Below are 26,510 nucleotides of genomic sequence, written 5' to 3'. Positions count from 1 at the left end.
CATGAAACCTTCCAGAGCTCCTATTTAGGGCATAAACAATAATTTCCAGCCAGTAATTCACAGAACAATCCATCAAAACCCAAGTTGCCATTAAAGCCCAAAGCTTTGAACTCAAAGCTCAAAGTTGCATAAAACTTACAATCAAACACTACACCAGCTACTAGGAACTTAAATTAACTCAAACTAACCCTAGAATCCGAAATTCAAACAACTCTAACCCTAACAGCCCATGATTTACAATTTCACTACTTAAACTAATTAAAAACTTGAAATTTAGAGAAGAGACCATTAGGGCTTACCTTAGATTGATTTCCCCCCTTGAATCCTTGCTGAAAACTCAGAAAAATGGCAAAGAAAATTGGTCCTTGCCCCATGATTGCTCCAGCCGAAAGAAAGAGAGAAAGAGAGAGTTCATGAAATGTCTAATTCCTTATTTTTCTTCAAATGAGATAAATGAGTTGGCTAAGCTTAACTCTTGCTGAAATAAATTGCTAGGTGTCACCTTCTTAGGGCAGCCACCTATCCTTCAATAAAGGAAATGACTAAAATGCCCTCCAACTTAAAACTTAGATGCTTCACCAAACTAGGAGTAAAATGGTCAAATCCCATAACCCCGCTCAAACCCGATAATTAATTTTCTCTAAAATATTCCCCACTAAGAAATAAGGTTCTAAACTTACCCATGTGACCAATCTAGCCATCCATCGCATTTTCCGTTGTCGCCGAACAAAAATTACAAAAATATTATATTCCACATATAAACTAAATAATACCCCTAGAGTTTAATAAAATCTCCGGAATTGAGAAATTATAACTCTAATATTTATTTCTAAATATTGGGGTCCACAATTAAATAAATTCACAAATAATAATAAAATAATAAAAATTAGTGCTAATTGCCTTTACTAATCCAAATTAATAGAGCGGTCATTACAATTACTAAGATGGAAATAATTCATGTTATTTTCATATCCATCTAAGTAAAATTTATAAATATAAATTAAAATTTATATTTAGAATTTTTCATTCTAAATTGGAAATTTTAAATAAATATATTTAAAATAAATAAATTAAATAAAGAGAATCAAAGAAAATACAACTCACTTTAAATAATGAGCTTGATTATTATTAAGATATTCGATCTCCATTGTTGGTCTTACAAAAGTTAAATGTTTTCAATATAACCTCGAGACGCTAGACTTCGTCCCCCTATGGATGGTTATTCGTTGAACGCATTTAACACCGTAAGATTTCATTTGATAAGTGTTTTGTTAGTTTTCGTCTCTATTTAGACTCTCCCCTACGGTGACTACTTAGAGATAAACTCATAAAACATGAAACAATGGTGGAAGCTCATAAAATAAGAATAACCTTGACTCTCGCCTACCGGGACAACGTTGGATTCTTATTTTGATCGAATAAAAGGTTGCTCGAATGGTTTCTATATTAGATGAGCTGACAACTCTATTCAATAAATGATACTTTGACTCTCGCCTACCGGGACACTGTATCAGTTTGTTGAAAACCTTGGAAATTATTTAGGATTGTATGTTTTAGTATTTTCACTAGTCATTCCTACTTGCTATATGTTTATAATTTCTGAATTGTGTATGAATTTATATTGAACCATGTTATTTTCTGTTATTAAGCTGTAGTTTAATTTCGAATCTTCATTGTTGGTCTAACATATTTGTTTTTCTAATGAGATAAATCCCTAATGGATTTTCACCATTAGACATACATTATAGTGTTAGATCTCGAAAGATAAATATTGTATATGCGACATCTAGCTGTTCATCAATTGATGACACCTTAGACTAGCATTTTTACAATATGAAACAAGAAGATTATATAAATAAGATTACTTTGACTCTCGCTAATCGGAGCATCGTTGGATTCTTATTTAAATAACGAAATTATCCTAATTCCTCTTAGCTTATTCATTTCGAATTAGCTCAATAGCATATCATTGGATGAATGGTCTATAAATAATTTCATGTCATTCTATATTTTCTCTTAAGAAATTTAAATGACGCATATGATTATAATCCAGAAATTCTATTCCCAATTGATATAAATCTTCAATCTTAGAGATCTCCTACTTGTATGGGTAAATCTGACTTAGAGTTTGTATTAGTAGTGGTGGTCCAAGATAGAATTACTCATTATATTTGGTATAAATTTAAGTCTTTGACTTTAATTTTAGATTCCAAACAGAAATTTTCTTATATTTCTAATTCCAGGATGCAATACAGTTACACCTTCACAAGGGTTTAATATCCATCTTCTATTAATGGATTCAAACTGTATGGAATATGAGTTAGGTATTCTGTGACCAGGATCCACTTGCATTATTCTAAGAATTCTTTGATGTAACTATACCTAAGTCATCAAAAAGACACAACCACATTTTTATTAATCTATGGCATATGTATCTTGTTCATAGTGGATTTGACAAGATCAATCTCTGCAAAGAGTTAATATGCCTATATCCACTGAAAGTAGTTCATCTCATTCGCAGATGGATGTACATTCAGGGGTGGATATGAGTTTTTCGTTGTATTCTTAAAACGATAACTCTAGATTATACCTTTTAGCAAGAAATTCTTAGTAGATATGCAGTTCAAAGATCAATCTATGGCAAATGTTTAAAAAAATTTCATTAATTTCTAGCAATGGCTAAAACCATTAAGGTAAGTGGTTAAAGATCTTGCGAACTGATAGGGGTGGAGAAATAGTTAGTAGATATGCAGTTCAAAGATCATTAAATTGATTTTTGAATTATATCCAAACTTACCTCCCCAGAAATTTCGAGTTGCATATTGATGATTAGTTACTAGTCGTTGCCTAAATCCTTCTATGGTAATACAATTTCAGAATGATGTAATGGTTGGGTACTTAATGTAAATCATTACTAGATTCATGGATTACCTAATCAAAATCTTAAGAAAAGCTAGAACTGTTAACCATGGTTTGTTAGCTATTCTAAGTGATTAGGGGTGGACCATCCCATTGTCAATAGATAAGAAAGTGTTTGTTCAAACAAATACTACTTTTCTAAGATAATGACTAAGTCTGAAAACAAGTAGCAAATAAAGGAGATATTTAATTCTTGATTCCAAAAGTGTTCTATCATCTTATATAACATATGATGATCCCACTGCCTCTGTTGTCTTGTCACAACCGAAGAGATCAATACCAATTAGTTTTCTTCGACATAATTCACGGTACCTTGTCGTAGTGGGAAAGTTTCTAGGAACTTCACTTCTTATGACTTGGGAGACACTAGTGATTAAAATCCATTGTGAGTTTAAATAAGTAATGGATTGTCAAGATGAGAAACTAAGAAAAAAAAAACAATAGAACTATGGTTTAATCCATTCACATGGAATAACCTAAATTTTTCTATTACAAGGACATAAAAGGAAATTTCGTTTATAAGTCTATTCAATGGACTTAACAAAACTTCCTGTTCCTAGTATTATAGGTTTGAGTTTATCTAAACCTATGGCTTGTGGTATACCTGGTAATTACTTACTCTAATGCAAGCAACTTACTTTAGTAAGAAGCTGAAGCATTTTCTTTCTAATGGCAATCTATAGAAGCTTCACAACTTCTTAGGCATAGATTTTATCTAAGGAAAAGTCTCAACTATTCTAGAAAAGATAAAGCAATGAAAAAATTCCTTAAATGAACAGTGAGAGGTCTTAGATATGCTTTTGCATACCTTAGACCAGACACCTGCTGTTGATTGGGAGTAATGAGTAGGTATCAGATTAATCCAGGAGAAGAACATTGGAAGACAATCAAGTAAATCTTAAGATTAAGAAGAGGAACTATATGTTAGTCTATAAGGGTGTGTTTAAAACTCTTAGACTACACCATATCAGATTTCGAAATTTGCCTTTGTGCTAGTAAATCTTTCTGATAAGATGGTGGTTACTCTGGGGGTGGAATAGTGATTTTGGAGAAGTGTAAAAACCTATCTGAAGTCTCTAGGTCTACCAGGAAGGGACTGAATGTTAAAGTTGCAGGAAAGGTACTTATTTAGTCTAAGGAAAGTTCTATACATTTTTGGCACTATTCCAAATTGCCTAAACAACTAGTGTTAATTTCCTGATTAACCAAAAGTAGTTGCCAAAGGTATAGAATCCAATATCCCAAGAGAGTAGACATATAGAGAGGAATTTCACATTATCAATGATTTTGTGATTAAGGAAGAGTAATGGTGAAGAAAAGGTCGTGGTTAATTCAACCTTTCAGATCCTATTACGAGGAGTTTACTACTACTACACTTGATTTGTATATCGAGGTGTTGAGATTATTTGAAACACACTTTTTTGTTTTATATTAGTGCAATTGGGAGTTTGTTGGGTTTTATGCCATAAATAAAACTCATTTCAATATAATCAGATTTACTTATTAATATAGATCAGAAATAACATTTAATGTTGCATGGTTCACATGATTTATTTCATGATTATATGTACATAATGTATAAATTCATCTGAAACCCTTTTCACATACTTGATCCTGTTTATTGTGCCGTCAACACATTAGAAAGTAAACATGACTATGTGAATAAAGTTTCCTAGATTTATCAGACATAGGGTTTTACTGATATGATAATCTAAAACAGAGTTTACTTGCATTTGGAGAAGTGCTATGTTCTTTCCAGAGCATTGGTTAAAGTAAAGCTCAGGTTGGATGCATGGAGTATGCATCGGAAGGGACCGATATTGAACTTTGACTTAGATTTATTAAACTTACTGTAATATCTATTCAAGTCAATATCGCCTAGTTGATCCTAGATCAAATGTTCTTAATCCTGTTATGATTAGGCTCAATCTTGAGAGGCTATTCGTGTTCTTTGATTTGTTAGTTAAGCCTACTTTTAGGTCAGGGTGATACGTACATTTTGGGAACACGGTAGTGCAATTGAGTGGGAGCGCTATCATAAACATGGAATCTATAGCTTCTATCTGGCAAATAGTAAGCAAAGGATGATCTCCTTCGAGCTTGACCAAAGGAACATAAATGGTGGAGTACTCATTTCACATAAGCTGAAATATCATTTATACAGGGTCAAGTGTTTTAAGGAATAAATACATTGTAGGGTGTAACGGTAATTTAATCTCTTTACAGTGTAGATCATTCATATAGAGGATCAGTGATCAAATTAGGATTATAACAATGGATAACTAATGATGTGTCTATATGGTGGAACATATAGAGCATTCTATATAACTGAGAGTGCAATTCTAAGTTCTATGCGTGGATTCAACGAAGAATTAATAAGTTAGTGAATTTTAGTAATAAATTCTTGATCTACTTATTGGAAGCTCGGTTATATAGACCCATGGTTCCCGCACTAGTTGAGATAATATTGCTTGTAAGACTCATATAATTTTTTTTGATTAATCAATTATAACTCTCAATTTAGACTATGTCTATTTGTGAATTTTTCACTAAGTAAGGGCGAAATTGTAAAGAAAGAGTTTATAGGGGCATATTTGTTAATTATGATACTTTGTATGGTTCAATTAATAAATATGATAAATGACAATATTATTTAATAATTATTTATAGTTATTAAATAGTTAGTATTGGCATTTAAATGGTTGAATTAGAAAATTGGCGTTTTTGAGAAAATCAGATGCAGAAAAGGTAAAACTGCAAAATTGCAAAAAGTGAGGCCCAAATCCACTAGTATAGGGCCTGCCACTTTTGTAGGAAATTTAAACTGATATTTTCATTATTTTAATGCCAAATAATTCAAACCTAACCCTAGTGGAATGCTATAAATAGATAGTGAAGGCTTCAGGAAAATTACACTTAAATTTTCTATTTTTTCTTCAGAGAAAAACCTGAGCCTTCTCTCTCCCTATCTTTGGCCGAACCCACTCTCTTTCTCTTCCTCAATGAGATTTTGAAATTCTTAGTGTATGAGTAGTGCCCACACACAGCAAGTGATACCTTAACCATAGTGAGGAAGATCGTGAAGAAAGACTTTCAGCAAGAAGGAGTTTCAGCATCAAAGATTCAAAGAAAGAGATCCAGGTTCATATATTGATAATGTTCTGCTACAGAAAGGAATCAAGGGCTACATATCTGACTGGAAGGACTCATTATATTCCGCTGCAACTAATGTAAGGTTTCTTAAACTTTATACGTGTTTATTTCATCGTTTTAGAAAGTTCATATTTAGGGTGTTAAACAACATACTTGTGAGTAGATCTAAGATCCTGGTAAAATAAATTCCAACAGCATGTTCACTGGCAATCGATCGAAAACATTTTAGCTGAGACTATACCCTAAATATATTATCTAAGAATTATACATTCAGAGATACTATTGTAAGAGCTATAAGAAAAGGAACCTTTCTCCTTGTTCTAAAGTCAATACAAATAACGAGGATTAGGCTATTACCGAACTGCTCGGGGCTGAACCTCTATAAAATTCATGTGTCTTTATATTGCTTTATTATATATCGATTGCTATAAATCACTTATCGCTTACTAAATTTGACTCGTTGTCGTTGGCTAAAAGCTATGTCAACAAGGAACATGGGACGCGTCATTCAGTTCTATTGCCACATCAAGGTGCAAAAAACTCGATAACAACCTAAGTATATAATTTTATAAATATTAAATTAAAATTTAGATTTAGATTAATCTAAATTAGTAATTTGAATTAAATAAATATATGAATATTAAAATAAATAGATTAAAATAAGTACCAGATGAAAATATAATTCTTTAAAATAATGAGCTTTAGTTTAAGGATATTCTATCTCCATTGTAGGTTCTACATAGTTCTTATTTTAATGAGATTCATCCCTAATAGATATTCATTCATTAGCAATTTAACGTCGTAGAATCTCAAAAGATAACTATTTTTGTAAATTTTTGATTCTTTGAAACGACCACCCCAATAGTAGTTGCTAAGAGTAGGGCTTACAAAGTACGAAACAATGGTAGAAGCTCATGAAATAGAATGACCTTAACCCTTGCCTAAATGGGACAACATCAAATTCTCATTTTGATCGAATAAAAGGTTGCTAAAATAGTGTCCATTTTAGATGAGCTGACAATTCTATTCAATGAATGATATCTTTGACTCTTGCCTAAATGGGACACTGATATTGATTTGTTGGAAACCTTGGAAATTATTTAAGATATGATTGTTTTGTATTTTCACATGTTTTTGTAACTTGCTAAATGCTTAATAATTTCTGAAATATGTATGAATTTATATTGAACCTATGTTGTTTTCTATTATTAATCATGTAGTATAAATTTCAAATCTTCATTGTTGGTCTAACTTGACTTGTTGTTTTTAATGGGACAATCCCCTAAAGATTATCATAAACAACATATTAGTGTTAGATCTTGACATATAAGTATTTGTAATGCAAAATCTAGTTGACTCATCCCTAAAGATGACAACTTAGACTAGTATTTACCATATGAATGTTGGGTTTTGTGCCCTAAATAAAACTCATTTCAATATAATCAGATTTACTAGTTAGTAAAAATCAGAAATAACATTTTATGTTGCATGGTTCATGTTGGAATATATTTTACCAGGATCTTAGATCTACTCACAAGTATGTTGTTTAACACCCTAAATATGAACTTTCTAAAACGATAAATTAAACACATATAAAGTTAAGAAAACCTTACATTGATGCAGCGGAATTAATGTCTCCTTCCACTCAGATCTCTAACCCTTGTATCCTTTCTGTCGCAGAGTATAATCAAGATCTGAGCCTGAATGTCCTTCTTCTTTAAGTTTGATCCTTCACAGTCTTCCAATCTATGATTGAGCACCTGCTTGCTGTGTGTGGGCACTTACTCTTTCACTAGGGTCGAAATTTAGGAAGAGAAGAAGAGAAGAGGGTTTCGGCCTATAGAAGAAAATAGGGAAGGCTCAGTTTTTCTGAAGAGAGAAATTTCTGTCAGATAACTAATGAATGGGTTGTTTTGACTGAGCCATCACTTTCTATTTATAGACAACTACTAGGTTTAGGTAAGGAATTATTTGGCATTAAAATAATGAAAAAATCAATTTAAATTTCCACAAATAGTGGCCGGCCATGGTGTGATAATGGGCCCCACTTGATTTTGCAGTTTTAACAAATTTTATTTCTATTTTCTCAAAAACGCCACTTTTCCAATTCTAACCATTTAAATGCCAAAACTAATTATTTAATAACTAAAATAGATTATTAAATAATATTGTCATTTAATTTAATTATTAACTAGACATATAAAGTCCATTAATAAACAAATAAACCTAGAATCTCTTTTCTTTACAATTTCACCCCTACTTAGTGAAAATTCATAAATTAGACATAGTCTAACTTTAGAATTATAATTGATCAATCACGAATCAATTATTGAGTCTTACAACCAGAATGTTCTCAACTAGAATGGGGACCATGGATCTATATGCTGAGCTTCCAATAAGTGAACCAAGTTTAACATGTAAATTCCTACTTATTAATTCTTCGTTGAATCCACTCTTAGAACTTAGAATTGCACTCTCAGACTTATATAGAGCATATTATATGTTCCACGATATCAATATGCTATCTCATTTAACCATTGTTATAATCTTATTGTGATTTAGAGATCTACATCGAGATGGGATTTCTTGACCGTTCTCACCCCTCAATGTATTTTGCCCCTTAAAACACTTAGCTACCTGTAAATGGTGTTTAGAGATCCAATAATTAGTCAGTTAAACAAGAGCTCATCCATTTACTTCTATTTGCTAAGCTCGAAGGGAATCATCACTTAACTTCTATACACCACTAGAAGCTATAGATTCCATATTTATGTTCAGCACTCCCACTCAATCATACTATCATGTTCCCAAAATATACGTATCACCCTGACCCAAAAGTAGGCTTAACTAATAAATCAAAGAACATGAATAGTACTCCTGAGTTGAGCCTAAGCATATCAGGATTTAGATTCTTTTAATCTTAAGATCAACTACTGATATTGACTTGGAAAGATATATATAACGGTAAGTTTGTAATATCTTAACTTAGTTGCAATATTGGTCCAGTCCAATGTATACTCCATACATTCGAAACTAGTATACTTTACTAATGTCCTGGAAAGAACATAACACTTACTCCAAGTGTAAGTACACATCATCGCTGATTATCACATTAGTGTAAATCCAAAACACTAATGAAGAAGGGACCAAGTCTTTTGATTCATATGATCACAAACACATTCCACTGTGTTGACGATACTGTAATTGTGAATAAACATATGATCTGGATTTAACTGATTTTGAGTGTGTGTGAATGTAATTAAACATATTAAACCATTAGCATGTGAAATTCATGCAAACATAAATCACTTCAAATTTCTTGTATTGATAACTAATCAGATTGTAAAGAGTTTTATTTAGGGCATAAAACCCAACAAACTCCCACTTGCACTAATATAAAACAAACTGTGCAACCAGGTCAATTTGATGTCTTGATCTTCAGATCAAGTGTAGTATATTTGAATCCACCCAAACTTCCGGAAACTAGTTCATAAATACACTTATGAAACATCCTTTACTATATGCTTTACTCATCAAGGGATACTGAAATCTTTACTGTTTTAAAAGTACATCTGAATAAACAGAAGACATATCTCTCATATTTTAAAATATGGAATTGAGATAATACAGTGTAGACTTTTCTTCAGTAATATAACTTTCTTGGTATTTTTGAATTCACAAAGTTATAATTCTTCTCTGGTAGAGCTTGAATTATTATAGAATAATTCCTCCACCCCCAAAGTAAGCACCATCTCATGAAATCTCGAAATGAGTTGGTGAGATACAAGGACAACTGATACACAGTTCCTTAATATAAATCACTTTCATAAATCTTTCTTGAATATCTTCTAATGTTTCCTATTTGATTACATCTCAGATAGCTCCCACTCAATAGCAGATGTCTGGTTAAATAATACTTTTAACCTCTGATTGTTTGGAGAGTTATCTAGTTGTGATTTTTGTATTAGTCTGAAACTTTAAGTTAAGACTAAGTCATCAACATAGCAGACTAGTATTTGAAGTGAAAAATACATGCTAGAGATTAAGTAATCAAAATTAAGATACCATAAAATTTTATGAGGATTAAGAATTCTTGGTTCAAGTCATTCGAATAGACTGAACTAGAATTCTTTATCTTATTCTCATAATTCTGATAAGTTATACCTATCCATGTGTATGGTTAGATTTGCTTTTCAGTGGAGTTCTTAAGTACCTATCAAAAGTATCAACCTGATGAAGATGGGAATAGAATTTTAAAATTCTCCCACTCAATAAAGGTAGTGTGAAACTTTATCAAAGAACTTTCATAGGTATCAAACTTTTACTTACAATAGTAAAACAAAATGGAACATATAATCAAGATCAAGGATTTATATTGATAATAGCTAACTCATTATATTACTTCCATGTTTATAGAAAATATGTGTTTCATAGGGAATTGTGGAATAGACTGCACCCCTAAGTATATACATATAGGGTATTGTGGATAAACTCCAACCCAAAGTATATAGAGATTATGATCCACCCCTAAAGGTTGTAAAGATCATGATTCTCTAAGTGTGATAGAGTTTATGTGGAGTTGAATACTATCCAGAGTTCATTAGACATAAAAGATCGTTGAACTGCATAGTTTTCTTAACTTTTCTCCACCCCTATCTGTAATACCCGGGATTAAGAAAAGGATTAGCAAAACCCTAACTAGATAATTATGAGTTAATTGAGGAATTATATTATTATATAGTTCAACATATGTGAAATTATATGAATTTAACATGTTAAGACCCCGTTGGTGAGCCAGGGGCATTTTGGTAATTATGACCCGAGAAGGGTAAATTGTTGAGATTAATTTAATTACGTGCTTAATAGAACTATATTATTATATAGTATGCCTGTGTTGTCTTTTCAGGTGTGTTCTGACAGGTTGGCGCGGTATAGTCACACCCGGGAATTTCAGGCCGAACCGGGTTCGGGCCCGAAATCTAAATTTGATTGATTTATTTGGCATTATTATTTATGGGTGATAATCTGAATTTTTATTTGAAAATAATTGAGTATGAATTTACTTGAATGCCCTTGTATGTGTGAATAGGTGAAAAATTGGCCTTAGGGGCAAAATGGTCATTTGACCTTTATTTTCTATACTTGGTAAAAGCTGATTTTTTTTAGAGAAGTAAATGAATTTCTGGTTTTTGTATCCCTCACACCCGACCCCTCTCTCTCTCTCTAACCCTTTCTTTTAGAAATCTTGATTTTGAGAAAAAAGGGCTTGATTTGGTGTAGCTTTGTGGATGTTCTTGCTTGGGAAGAACTTGAGGAACTTGTGGTAATGATCTTTAGCCTTTTTGATTTATTAATTTCTGATGTTATGTAATGAATTAAGGTGTTCTTGATTTTCTTAAAATTATGGATGCATGATAGTGGATTTAGAGGTGATTTTGGTGTTAATCTTAATGTTTTAGCTTGATTATATTGTTGAGTTGAGGAGTATGTTTACTAGTAATTTCAGATGAGATTTCTAAGGTTATATTGTGTTTGAAATCTAACCTTAAGTTCTGATTTTTGTTGTGTTCAAGCATGAGGTATTTGGGGTTTTGATGTTCATGATTATAGACTTGATTTCTAGGTTGAATTTTGCTCAAGTGTTGAGCTTGGCTTGAGTGTTGTTAATCTAATTTGTGGGATACATATTCTGTGGTGAATTTAAGCATGAAATTTGTGTTTTTACTCTGTGATTTGGTTGAGGTTCGAATATATGGTAAAGTGGGCATGTTTAAGACCTTAAAAATGGAGTTTTGGGGTGTTCTAAACCCAGTAGTCGCGACGGGATTTTCGGCCGTCGCGACTGGATCTGGCAGTGAGAAATTCTGTTTTTCTCAATTTTGTTTTGGCCATAACTTTTGACTCGGGACTCCGTTTGGGACGTTCTTTATACCGTTGGAAAGCTCTTTTCGAGATCTATGTGATTATCTGTATTTGAAATGCCATGAATTTATTTTATGAATGTGAAATCAGGGGTTAACCCTATTTGTGAAAATCTCGGATTGTGTGTGACTAGGATTACCGGCACCTGGTCAGGAGCACCCGGGGATTTGGAATCTCTACTATTGCGGGACAACAGGTAAGACAGTGATTAGCACGTAGAGTATGCACAGTGGCGCTTATGTTGAGAATGATATGCATGAATGTTAAGTAACCGGGATTAGGGTTATTACCCTAATAGGAACGGTCTAATAGCCTAGGGTTATTACCCTAGTGATATATGTGTATAAATGCCATGCCATGTTAATTGAAATGAGATTTAAGGATTATGTGCTCAAGGCATAATCAGGTTGGACTCGGTACTCATAACCGAGATGAACTGCTTCTAAGGCCTTAATGTATTTAGACGTGTGAGAGTAACACGTGGGTCTACGTCATGTAGATTTAATTAGATGTGTGAGCGCAACACATAGGTCTATGCCACGTAGACATAAATGGGCATGATGAAATAATGATCAGGTTTGTGCTATACAGACATATGTGAATGTGCATAATATATTTGTTATGATTTATACTGTCTTGTTGGGCTTGGCTCACGGGTGCTCTACTGTGCAGGAAAGGGTAAGGCATTAGCTGATCAGCCATGAGTTTCAGGAGCAGGGCGAAGAATGTACATGTTCATGCCACTTCAGACCAAGCGGGTTATGGGTCTAACAGTGTTGACTTTTGTATTCTATTTTGCCGCTTAGGTCGGCTAGTAAGAAAGAACTTGTAATAATTTTGTAAATATTTTTGGGATCCCAACTATGTTTGAAAAAGTTTAAATATATTACAAGTTTATTTTCAGTCTGTTTAATATAAAAGTTTAAATTCTGCGCTGTTTTTAATTAGTAATCCCGATTAGGGGATTAGGGTTTCATAATCATTTTGGGTAGCGTGCCTAATTATTTAGGGCATTACAATTTGGTATCAGAGCGCCAAGGTTTTTAAACTTCCTGTAGACCGGCTGAGCATGTACATTCGTCGTCAGAGATAAGCTCGACTCATGGTGCAGTAAGTATTGAGAGTAAATACTTGACTGTATGTGTGATCATCTATTTACCGCTTTCCATTTTAGGCAGTATGCAAGCATCTAGAGTATGTATGTGTTATGTGATGCCATGCTATAAATGCTAATTGTTTATGTAGATATGTATGCGGTAAATAGATGAGTTAGGGTTTAAGGCAATAAGTGCGTAAGTGTGGTATCGGTGCTTAACTCGCTGGGGTTGTTGATTACAGGGGTACTAGTAATGGACCCTCCGCAATCATCCAGACCACAGGGCGAGCAAGTAGAGCCCGGGGTTACCCGAACCGATCCACCAGCACCGCCTCCACCTCCGCAAAATCCGGGGGATAATGCGGAGGCTGTTAATGCTAATCCTCCTGCTGACGGCGGATGTTTCATGAAATGCGGAGTGTCATACTTCGTCAAGAAGAAGAGTTGCAACGTTTGAGGCAACAAGCTGTCCCAGCTAATCAAGGGTTACCACCAGCTCCTGTGCCAGTGGTGGGTAACCAAGGGTATATTATGCCGCACCGGGACTCTGTGTTCGAGCGGTTTGTGAAGCTACAACCTCCGGCTTTTCTGGGAGGCATTGATATTATTAAGGCCGATCAGTGGATGAGCACTGTTACCCGTATCCTCGATAGTATGGGGGTGACGGGAACTGAGAGGGTAAATTGTGCGGCCTTTATGTTTCAAGATCATGCCCGCGTCTGGTGGGACATAGTGAATCAAACTCGGGATGTCAGTGTGATGACATGGGATGAGTTTAAGAAACTTTTTGAAGAAAAGTTTTATAATGTGGCTGTACGAACTTCACACCAGGAAGACTTTGTGAAGTTGACTCAAGGCAAGATGTCGGTGGCTGAATATACTCTGGAATTTGACCGATTATCCAAATTTGCTGGTGATTTGGTGCCTACCGATTTTACCAGAAAACAGAAGTATGTTCGAGGACTGAATGCTACAATCAGTCGAGACTTGAAAATTACCACATCCCATGACACTCTGTATAAGAGAGTGGTAGACTTGGCCTTAATTGCCGAAGAGGCCGAGCAAGTGATGAAAGAGCAGGCGTAAAGGATGCCGCCATGGCATCAAACCCTCCCCGCCGGTGGTAATTTCAGTAAGGGGATCGACAGTAGCAACCCTGAGCACAAGCGGAAGGCTGAGGCTTCCGGAGCTTCAGGAGGAAATAGAAAGTTTCGGGGAAACAGAGGTGGCCGTCAAGGCCGCGGGTCCTCATTCCGGTCATACCCTGAGTGTCCTAAATGCAAGAAGCATCATCCTGGTGAGTGCCGAGCCAAGGCATGTTTCCAGTGTGGCATGGTGGGCCACTTTATCAGAGACTGTCCCCAAGCCAAGAAAGAAGAGCCTAAGAAGAATGTTGCTCAGAACCCGGGGCGACTTTTCACTATAACTCAGGCAGATGCTGATGCTAGTCCGTCAGTTGTGACAGGTCAGTTATCTATTAATGGTTGTGCTTATACTGTGTTATTTGATTCGGGAGCTACTCATTCATATGTATCGAGTAGAGTGATAGAAAGTTTACATAAGCCATGTGATATTTATGCTTCGGGGTTTGGAACCCTGTTACCTTCGGGAGACCTGATAGTATCCACAAGGTGGATTCGGTCCTTGTCTTTTTGGATTGACAGTTGTGAATTGACCGCCAATCTAATTGAACTGCAATTATCTGATTTTGACATAATCCTGGGAATGGATTTTCTGTCTAAGTATGGAGCAATGATTGATTGTAAGCGAAAGATGGTGGTGTTTGAGCCCGATAGTGCTAACCCAGCAGTGTTCGTGGGTAAAGTTCAGGGGGCGCGCATACCGAGAATATCGTTGTTGAAAGCTAAAGACCTGATGGGTAGAGGTTGTCTAGGGTTCATAGTTACTACAGTGGACACTAGCCAACCTGTGACATCAGGGCCTGAGCATACGAGATTGGTATGTGAGTTCCTTGATGTCTTTCCAGAAGATTTGTCGGGATTGCCACCTGTTCGGGAAATTGAATTTGTTATTGAACTGGCTCCGGGAGTGGATCCAGTGTCTAAGGCACCGTACCGAATGGCTCCAGCTGAGTTGAAGGAATTGAAGATACAGTTGCGAGAATTATTGAATCTGGGATTCATTAGACCGAGCTACTCACCTTGGGGTGCTCCGGTTTTGTTTGTAAAGAAGAAAGACGGAACCCTGCGAATGTGTATTGACTACCGGGAGTTGAACAAGCTTACCATTAAGAACAAGTATCCTTTACCTCAAATTGATGATCTGTTTGATCAACTAAAGGGGAAGACGGTCTTTTCCAAGATCGATCTTCGTTCAGGCTATCATCAGCTGAGAATTCGAGAGGAAGATATCCCAAAAACTGCGTTTCGTACTCGGTATGGACACTATGAATTTCTTGTGATGTCTTTTGGACTCACTAATGCCCCGGTGGCATTCATGGATTTGATGAACCGAGTGTTTAAGGATTACCTGGATAGGTTCGTGATTGTGTTTATCGATGACATTTTGGTGTACTCTGAGACAGAAAAAGATCATGAGTTGCATCTCAGAGCGGTTTTGCAAAGATTACGGGATCACAAGCTTTATGCTAAGTTCAAAAAGTGTGAATTTTGGTTATCCCGTGTCTCATTTTTGGGGCACATAGTGGATAAAGATGGGATCATGGTGGATCCGGCCAAAATTGAAGCTGTTCGGGATTGGCCAGCACCGAAGTCAGCTACAGAGGTCAGAAGTTTTCTGGGTTTGGCTGGTTATTATCGTCGGTTCGTTGAGGGTTTTTCAAAGATTGCTGTACCCTTAACGGAGCTGACCCGAAAGAACCAGAAGTTTGTTTGGACTGATCGGTGTGAGAAAAGTTTCCTAGAGTTAAAGCAACGCTTGATTACCGCTCCTGTACTAACTCTTCCTTCAGATAAGGAAAAGTTTGTGGTATATTGTGATGCCTCGAGACAGGGTCTCGGCTGTGTGCTTATGCAGGCTGGGAGGGTAATAGCTTATGCTTCTCGGCAGTTAAAGGAGTACGAGCAGAGGTACCCTACTCACGATTTAGAACTCGCAGCAGTGGTATTTGCGCTAAAGATTTGGCGGCCTTACCTTTATGGCGAGAAATGTGAGATATACACTGATCATAAAAGTCTGAAATATTTCTTCACCAAGAAAGATTTGAATATGAGGCAGAGGCGTTGGCTAGAATTGGTGAAGGATTATGATTGTGAGATCCTTTATCACCCTGGTAAAGCCAACGTGGTTGCTGATGCCCTGAGTAGATTAGGTCAGAGTCAATTGAATTCTATAAAGCAAATCCCTCAACAGCTAGCAAATGAAATGACTCGAGCTCAGATTGAGTTGGTTGTGGGGCAATTGGCTAATATTACCCTGCAATACACTCTTCTTGAGAGAATTAAAGAAGCGCAAAAGCAAGATTCAGAATTGATAAAAACCCGAGCTAGGGTTTTGGCCGGGAAGGCTAATGATTTTTCAGTGGATGAAACAGGAATGTTAAGATTTGGGAATCGAATTTGGGTGCCTATGGATGAGAACATCAAGAAAGAGATCATGGATGAGTCTCACACGACTCCTTATTCAGTTCATCCAGGGTCGACAAAGATGTACCAAGACCTGAAAGCCATGTTTTGGTGGCCAGGCATGAAGAATGACATCGCTGAGTATGTTGCAAAGTGCCTTACGTGTCAGCAAGTAAAAGGCCGAACACCGGCGACTGCGGGGTTCTTTGCAGCCACTGAAAATACCAGAATGGAAATGGGAAGATATAGCTATGGACTTCGTGGTAGGTATGCCTAGAACCACGGGACAGATTGACTCTGTGTGGGTCATAGTGGACAGGTTTACAAAGTCTGCTCACTTTTTACCTGTTCGGACGAATTTCTCCATTGATCAGTATGCTGAGTTATATGTTAGAGAAATTGTGCGTCTGCATGGTGTCCCCAAGTCCATTGTGTCGGATAGAGATCCGAAGTTTACATCAAGATTCTGGGAAAGTCTGCATCGAGCTATGGGAACTCAGTTAAAGTTCAGCACAGCTTTTCATCCTCAGACGGATGGGCAATCCGAGAGGACCATTCAGATTTTAGAGGACATGCTACGGGCATGTGTGCTTGACTTTGAAGGATCATGGGTAAAGTACCTTCCCCTGATCGAGTTTTCTTATAATAACAGCTATCAGACAACAATCGGGATGGCTCCTTATGAACTTTTATATGGAAGAAAATGTAGATCACCTATTCACTGGGATGAAGTAGGTGAAAGAAAGTTCTTGGGTCCCGAAGCTGTTCCGAAAACAAGTGAGGCAGTTGATAAGATTAGAGCGCGAATGCTCGCGGCTCAGAGTAGGCAAAAGAGTTATGCCGATCCAAAGCGTCGAGATATTGATTTTCAAGTCGGGGACATGGTATTTCTTTGAATATCTCCGATGAAAGGCATAAAACGCTTTGGGAAGAAAGGAAAGCTTAGCCCGAGGTTCATTGGACCTTTTGAAATCCTAGAAAGGATAGGGCAAGTAGCGTACAGGTTGGCTATGCCCCCAGCGCTGGCAGCTGTACATAATGTGTTTCATGTTTCAATGCTTCGGAAGTATGTCTCAGACTCGTCTCATGTTCTGAGTTATGAAGCATTGGAACTTCAACCGAATTTATCATACGAGGAACAACCAGTGCAGATACTTGATAGAAGAGAAAAAGTCTTGAGAAGCAAGGCGCGCAGCGGTGAAAGTACTGTGGAAGAACAGTAAAGTAGAGGAGGCAACCTGGGAGCTCGAGACGGATATGCAGCAGAAATATCCGGAGTTATTCAGGTAAATTTCGGGACGAAATTTCTATAAGGAGGGGGTAATTGTAATACCCGGGATTAAGAAAAGGATTAGCAAAACCCTAACTAGATAATTATGAGTTAATTGAGGAATTATGTTATTATATAGTTCAACATATGTGAAATTATATGAATTTAACATGTTAAGACCCCGTTGGTGAGCCAGGGGCATTTTGGTAATTATGACCCGAGAAGGGTAAATTGTTGAGATTAATTTAATTACGTGCTTAATAGAACTATAATATTATATAGTATGCCTGTGTTGTCTTTTCAGGTGTGTTCTGACAGGTTGGCGCGGTATAGTCACACCCGGGAATTTCAGGCCGAACCGGGTTCGGGCCCGAAATCTAAATTTGATTGATTTATTTGGCATTATTATTTATGGGTGATAATCTGAATTTTTATTTGAAAGTAATTGAGTATGAATTTACTTGAATGCCGTTGTATGTGTGAATAGGTGAAAAAATGGCCTTAGGGGCAAAATGGTCATTTGACCTTTATTTTCTATACTTGGTAAAAGCTGATTTTTTTTTAGAGAAGTAAATGAATTTCTGGTTTTTGTATCCCTCACACCCGACCCCTCTCTCTCTCTCTAACCCTTTCTTTTAGAAATCTTGATTTTGAGAAAAAATGGCTTGATTTGGTGTAGCTTTGTGGATGTTCTTGCTTGGGAAGAACTTGAGGAACTTGTGGTAATGATCTTTAGCCTTTTTGATTTATTAATTTCTGATGTTATGTAATGAATTAAGGTGTTCTTGATTTTCTTAAAATTATGGATGCATGATAGTGGATTTAGAGGTGATTTTGGTGTTAATCTTAATGTTTTAGCTTGATTATATTGTTGAGTTGAGGAGTATGTTTACTAGTAATTTCAGATGAGATTTCTAAGGTTATATTGTGTTTGAAATCTAACCTTAAGTTCTGATTTTTGTTGTGTTCAAGCATGAGGTATTTGGGGTTTTGATGTTCATGATTATAGACTTGATTTCTAGGTTGAATTTTGCTCAAGTGTTGAGCTTGGCTTGAGTGTTGTTAATCTAATTTGTGGGATACATATTCTGTGGTGAATTTAAGCATGAAATTTGTGTTTTTACTCTGTGATTTGGTTGAGGTTCGAATATATGGTAAAGTGGGCATGTTTAAGACCTTAAAAATGGAGTTTTGGGGTGTTCTAAACCCAGTAGTCGCGACGGGATTTTCGGCCGTCACCGGATCTGGCGATGAGAAATTCTGTTTTTCTCAATTTTGTTTTGGCCATAACTTTTGACTCGGGACTCCGTTTGGGACGTTCTTTATACCGTTGGAAAGCTCTTTTTGAGCTCTATGTGATTATCTGTATTTGAAATGCCATGAATTTATTTTATAAATGTGAAATCAGGGGTTAACCCTATTTGTGAAAATCTCGGATTGTGTGTGACTAGGATTACCGGCACCTGGTCAGGAGCACCCGGGGATTTGGAATCTCTACTATTGCGGGACAACAGGTAAGACAGTGATTAGCACGTAGAGTATGCGCAGTGGCGCTTATGTTGAGAATGATATGCATGAATGTTAAGTAACCGAGATTAGGGTTATTACCCTAATAGGAACGGTCTAATAGCCTAGGGTTATTACCCTAGTGATATATGTGTATAAATGCCATGCCATGTTAATTGAAATGAGATTTAAGGATTATGTGCTCAAGGCATAATCAGGTTGGACTCGGTACTCATAACCGAGATGAACTGCTTCTAAGGCCTTAATGTATTTAGACGTGTGAGAGTAACACGTGGGTCTACGTCATGTAGATTTAATTAGATGTGTGAGCGCAACACATAGGTCTATGCCACGTAGACATAAATGGGCATGATGAAATAATGATCAGGTCTGTGCTATACAGACATATGTGAATGAGCATAATATATTTGTTATGATTTATCTTGTCTTCTTGGGCTTGGCTCACGGGTGCTCTCTTGTGCGGGGAAAGGGTAAGGCATTAGCTGATCAGCCATGAGTTTCAGGAGCAGGGCGAAGAATGTACATGTTCATGCCACTTCAGACCAAGCGGGTTATGGGTCTAACAGTGTTGACTTTTGTATTCTGTTTTGCCGCTTAGGTCAGCTAGTAAGAAAGAACTTGTAATAATTTTGTAAATATTTTTGGGATCCCAACTATGTTTGAAAAAGTTTAAATATATTACAAGTTTATTTTCAGTCTGTTTAATATAAAAGTTTAAATTCTGCGCTGTTTTTAATTAGTAATCCCGGTTAGGGGATTAGGGTTTCATAATCATTTTGGGTAGCGTGCCTAATTATTTAGGGCGTTACACTATCAGATCAAAAGATCCTTTTATTAAACAAATTCTTAATAATTGTATTAGAACTAACAATTATTAATAAACATAGAATTAGTTTCTAGTGTTTATTTAATATAACTCTATGAAGAGTTGTAAATATTATAAAATTTCCATCAATAATAAAAACACTTACACATACAAACATATAAATATAATGTGGTAATAATTGATGCAGACAAAGTAAATGAAGCTCAATCTCATAAATTGCAATGGTTGAATTCGAAAAATAAAAACTTTATTAATAATAAAAAATATTGCAACAATATGAGAAAAACAGGGATAAATATCCCTGACTAAAATTTGAAATCCAAATTGTCTTTAAACTAAAACAATTAATTCAAAAATAAATTGAAGAGCTTCATCTTCATCTGGACGATTTCACCCTTGGTCCAGCTTTCTGATCCAACTCATCTGAGTTCAAGTAGCTTGGTCTATAAGAAGAAGTAAACAAATAAACAAAGTTTGTCCAGAATCATAAATCTAATTGGATAATAATTCACTAAAACTCTTAAAGTTTATAGATAGAAATACCTTGTTTCTTTGCAAGGAGTTTAGGACACTGGGGTTTCCAATGACCTTTTTCATTGCAGTAGAAACACTTTCCTTTAAGTGTAGCATCACTAGAAGCTGCAGCCTTTTTGTGTTTCATGGCTTTGGCACGCTTCTTGGTGTTCTTCCACTTCTTCTTTGATTTGGGTTTCGAAGCAGAGGCAACCTTTGCTTCAGGTTTTATCGTCCCATTACCATTCCAAGGATTATGAGGTTTACTCCCTTTCTTCTTGGGTCCTCCAATCAAATTTTTATAAGTTTGAAGGTCATTGACTAACTCATGAAAGTGTATTTCCTTCTTATTCATGACATAATTTGATGTGTATGGTAGAAATGCTGGAGTCAGGCTATTCAAGATAAGGCTTACTTGAGTAGCGCTGTCCATTTCAGCACCATGATCCTGGGCTTCTTGGAAATAACTTGCCATGAGGAGAACATGGTCACGCACGTTTTGATGAGGTTCCATCCGTGCATTAATGTACTTCTTAGTCGCGTCAAAGCATGACTGAAGTGATGCCTTAACGAATAGCTCATTTAACTTCGTCATAACTTCAGCAGCCTTTTCGGTTTTAGAAAACCGAGTTTTGAGGGTGTCAACCATGCTGGAAAGCATAAAGTATAGAGCTTTGTCATTTGCTTTCTGCCAATGCTCATACTTTTCTTTCACAGCTTTGGATGCATTGTCCCCAGGCACTTCAGGTGACGGCTCAGTTAAAACAAACAAGGCACTTTCTCCTATGAGAGCAATATTAATGTTCTCATTCCATTTAGGAAAGTTAGATCCATTCAGCTTATTTTCAGTCAACAGTGATAACATGGGATTCATTATGACAATACAGGATACTACAAAATAATAGAAATCAACAAATAGAAATTAATAATGGTTTAACACAAAATTAATTCAGAAATTATAAGCACATAGCAAGTAGGAATGATATGTGAAAATGCTTAAAAAAAAATTCAATCCTAAATAATTTCCAAGGTTTTTCAACAAACTGATATCAGTGTCTCGTTTAGGCGAGAGTCAAAGCTACCATCTATTGAATAGAGTTGTCAGCTCATCTAAAATGTTAAACATTCTAGCAACCTTTTATTCGATCAAGATTGGAATCCAGCGTTGTCCCGTTTAGGCGAGAGTCAAGGCTATTCTATCTTATGAGCTACTACCATTGTTTCGCAATTTGCAAGTCAAATATGGTCGCCACCATTAGCGTGATCTATACCATATAAAACACTTACAAACTACTTATCTTTCGAGATTAAACGGTGCAAAATTGCTAATGAACGTTCCTCCATTAGGGAGGATTACTCACTAAAACAAACGCGATGTAAATCCAACAATGGAGATCGAATATCTTAATAATAATAAAGCTCATTCTTTAAAATGTATTTTCTTTATTATTCTAATAATATATTCATTGAATATCAAATTTAGAATTTAAAAAAAATCCAAAAATAAGAATTTAATATTTATAAAATTATACTATGATGGTGATTGAAATAAAATTAATTATTTCCATCTTAGTAGTAATTTTAAATATAAATATTAAGGAAATTAATTTAAGTTGTATTAATTTAAATTAATTAACAACTTAAAAAATTTCCATAAGAATATATTTACAAAAAAAAAATACAAATTTTTGAATAATAATAAACTCTTAGAAAAATACTTCAAGCAAAAATATCACCTATCTAGATTTTCTTTTGACTAATTAATTCAATTTCTAATAATATATATATTTTTTAAATTTCATTTATTTTAAATTAATCAATAGATGAAAAAATCATTGATTTAAGTTGGCCCAAGAATTAATTAAAATAAATAATTCATTTACAACTCAATCTATTTTTCAAGATAAATTCAAAAATATTGCATAATTAAAATGCAATTTTCGAAATTGATTAATAAAATAAAGAAAAAATATATATTGAAAATTATTCAAATTTAAGTTAAAAAAATAAATTTCAACCTAAAAATAACTTTCTATTTAATTAAATGTCATGAAAAATAAATATTTAAGTATCATGATAAGAATCAAGTTAGATATTTAAATTTTTCAATTTAATTAAATGTATTAAATTCAAGAAATAATAATTAAGTGTAGAGAAGGCTTAATTATTAATTTCTAATTTAATACTAGGAAAAATATACTTAAATAAAATTGTACAAAAATTAATTATTTAAATAATTAAATTCACAATGTATAATATTTTCCTATTTAAATATTAGAAATAATAAGTAGTCTAGAAATAACTATCTAGAAAATATCTTATTTGACTAAGTATCTTTTCAACCAAAATTTGAAAAATATCTAATTTAAGTTGTTTAGAAAAAATCTAGAATTTAAATAATTTCAAATTTAGATTTAATTAAATATCAAAAATTAAGTTGTAACCACTTAATTTGAAAAATATTCCATTTTAAGTTTAAAACCAACTTAAAAAATATCTTAAGAATCTTTAATAACTAATGCCTAGGATTCCTCAACTTAATTTAAAATTTAAATAAAATTAGGAATGTCAATGGGGCGGGTCGGATCTGATCCAACTCTGATCCAACCTGATCCAGGTCATATACGGATCTGCCCCGCCCCGCCCCGCTGGATTAGATACTCGGATCGGATCTGATCCGACCCGCCTTATACGGATCGGATCTGATCCGACCCAACTTTTTTTTTTTTTTTTAAAAAAAATATATTTTATATCTAAATTTATATTTTTTTTTCAAAATTTATTTGTTTAAGATGCATCATTTTTTTTCTGATATATTTTTATTTTCTTTGTCAAAATCAATAAAAAAAAATATATCAAATTCTTATCACATAAAAATGTAATTTTACTATTGAAAAATTAATTTACCAAATTTTAGAAATTCCACTAATATAATCATCAATAATAATGTAGTATGATGATTACATGAAATAAATCTCCTCTAAAAAAATACATGAAATTAACTATAAACTTTTTATATGCTGTTCTTCTAGTCTTCAAGATTTACTGTGTACGGCTCCTAATATTTAAAAATAAATATGTTAATAATAAAAGTAAGATTTTTTATACTGAGTCACAACAAATTGTAATTTTTGTAACTAATACTTTTAGTGATGGACCTATTTTAGTCACAACATAATAATGATGATTTATAATTAGTTACAACCTTTTTACTTTTAGTCACAAATTTTGTTGTGATTAAAAATAAGATTTTTTGTAGTGATATTTTTCTTATCAATTTTTAAAATTAAAAAAAAAAAACAAAAATAGTTATAGAATATGTATTTTTTAAAAACAAAAAAATACTTTTATTTTTATGATTAAAAAATAAAAAAAAATAAAAAAATAAAAATATTACCAAATGCCCCTTAAATAATTAAATATTTAAGAGTCAAATAATAGTATTAATTACTCATTATTATATTATTTAATTAATTAGTATTTTTATTTGATAAACAAAAATTAAATATTATTCTTATTAATTAATAATATGTTTATATTAAATGTAAATTATTGTTGCATACATATATAAAAGTCATATACTGTAAAAGTGTAAATTATTGTACAAATTAATATATTTAACAGTGCCTATACATAAATCGATTTATTGTGTATAACATTTGATACTTTACTTTCTTATTATAGGAAATTTTGTAAATAATAATAATTATTATAATTAAATAATTAAAATATAGAGTGGCCAGTATGCATATATATTTTTATTTATATATATACGCATATATAAGAATTAAATGAGAGAGTAATTAATTCGAATAATAATATATAGTGTGGTCTATGGGCAGATCATATATGTCTAATAGTGGTATTCCACTGGCCTTACACCTTAAAAAAATATATAAAAAGTAAAAATCTTTTTTTTTTTTTTAAAAAAAAAAATATATATATATTTAAAACGGATCGGGTCAGATCCGATCCGTAAAAAAATTAAGCGGGGCGGGTCGGATCTGATCCAAGATCCAATAACTATCCGAATGTTTCGGATCAGTAATGATCCGTCGGATCGGATCACTGATCCGATCCGAATGAATGGATCTTTTTGCCATGCCTAAATAAAATATTCAAATTTAAGTTAGATATGAAAAATCAGTTAAAATAACTAATTTATAACTTAAATAGGAATATTTAATTAAATAAGCTCTAGAAAGAATCTAATTAGTTAATATTCTTTATTTAATTAAATACAAGAAAAATAAAAATAGTTTGTCTAGAAATAATATCTAAAACTAAAAGTGTTTTTCTTAAAATTAACTTTAAAATATTATAATGAAAATAAATTTCATATATTTTAAAAGTTAGTTATGTTGCTAATTCAATTTTATTAGGTCATACTAATATAATTAACCTAGTACAGTTATTCAAATCAGGCAAATGGGCCTTCATAATTGGGGTAGTTCATGTGAGGGGGTGCTGGGTTCAGTATGTCGTACCCACTTCTATGGCTCCCAACTCTCACACAAGGCCCAAAAGAGAGGAATTTAACATTAAAATAAATAACTGTTATTAATTGAATAGGTCCAAAAACTAAATGGACCTAAATAAAATCTATCATGGTGTGACATTTTATTTAGCAACAACCTATATGCATCTATATAATAAAATAAACAAATAGGCTCACACAGGCACACACTTGGATGGGTCCTATCATGTTGCTAGGTCATACACAGATGAAAGAAGATTGTAAAATTTACATGTTACAAATTATTAACTTGACCAAGGGAGCCATCAGATCAATAGATCTGGCAAAAAGGTAACCATGGCTATTTGCAATCAAGTAATAATGGGTTTTGAAAACTTACACACAAGCTAAAACTATATACTCCTGCAAGAAGGTTAGCTGGATAGTTGGAAGTAGGATTTATTTAATTTTAAATAAATAAATTTCGAAAAAAAAAATAATTAAATATATAAATAAATAATAAAATTAATTTTCGAAAAAAAATTTTAAAAAATTAAAAAATATATTTTTCGAAAATAAAAATAAAATAATATAAATTTAATTTCGAAATTATTTAAAATAAATATTTAAAATTAAACCTATAATTTTGAAAAAAATAGGTTTCAACTAACCTAAATATCATTTCAAAATTTGCTAACTACTTTTAAAAATTAAATGTTATTTTATAAATAAAAATTAAATAAAAAAAATTAAAAAAGATAAATTAAATATCTTTTTCAGATTTTAAATTTAATTTAAATAAATAAAATAACAAAATTTAAAAGTTAGCAAAATATCTTACATCTATTTAAAATTACATGATTATAGTTATCTTATTTTAAATTTAAATAAGGTCAAATTATTTAAAAAAAAAATTAATTTAAAAATTTAAAATCTGACCTTAAATTTAAAAATAAGATAGGATATAATCAAATTTAAAAATAAGATAGATAATTAAGCAAAAAAGATAGATATTTACTAATTTCAAATTCAAATTACACTAATATCATTAATTAAATTAAAAATATTAAATAAATTAATTATGATAATTAGAATTGAATTAGGAATAGTAAATATATAAATACAGAACTACACAAAAAATCGGAACTTAAATCCATGAAAAAACATGAAAAAACGAAGAAAAACGAAAAAATTGTGAGCTGTACGGACGGTATGCGTTGCATACCGTCCGCGCGTGCTGACAAGGATGCTGGCCGAGAAACCTCAGCGGGAGTGGGAAACTG

At 33.5% G+C, this 26,510-nt stretch overlaps 1 long non-coding RNA gene across 1 annotated transcript; it reads left to right on the top strand.

Annotated features, from left to right (window-relative positions):
• Positions 1 to 11,273: 11,273 nt before the first annotated feature.
• Positions 11,274 to 12,897, top strand: LOC133036482 (uncharacterized). Its single transcript, XR_009687111.1, has 2 exons — positions 11,274 to 11,395; positions 12,667 to 12,897. It is a non-coding gene; the product is annotated as an uncharacterized LOC133036482 (long non-coding RNA).
• The last annotated feature ends 13,613 nt before the right edge of the window (positions 12,898 to 26,510 follow it).

Source organism: Cannabis sativa, chromosome 4 (genome assembly GCF_029168945.1).
Source record: "Cannabis sativa cultivar Pink pepper isolate KNU-18-1 chromosome 4, ASM2916894v1, whole genome shotgun sequence".
Classification (NCBI taxonomy): Eukaryota; Viridiplantae; Streptophyta; class Magnoliopsida; order Rosales; family Cannabaceae; genus Cannabis; species Cannabis sativa.
Note: the sequence above shows the minus strand (reverse complement) of the source record. Positions and strands in the feature narration are given on the sequence as shown.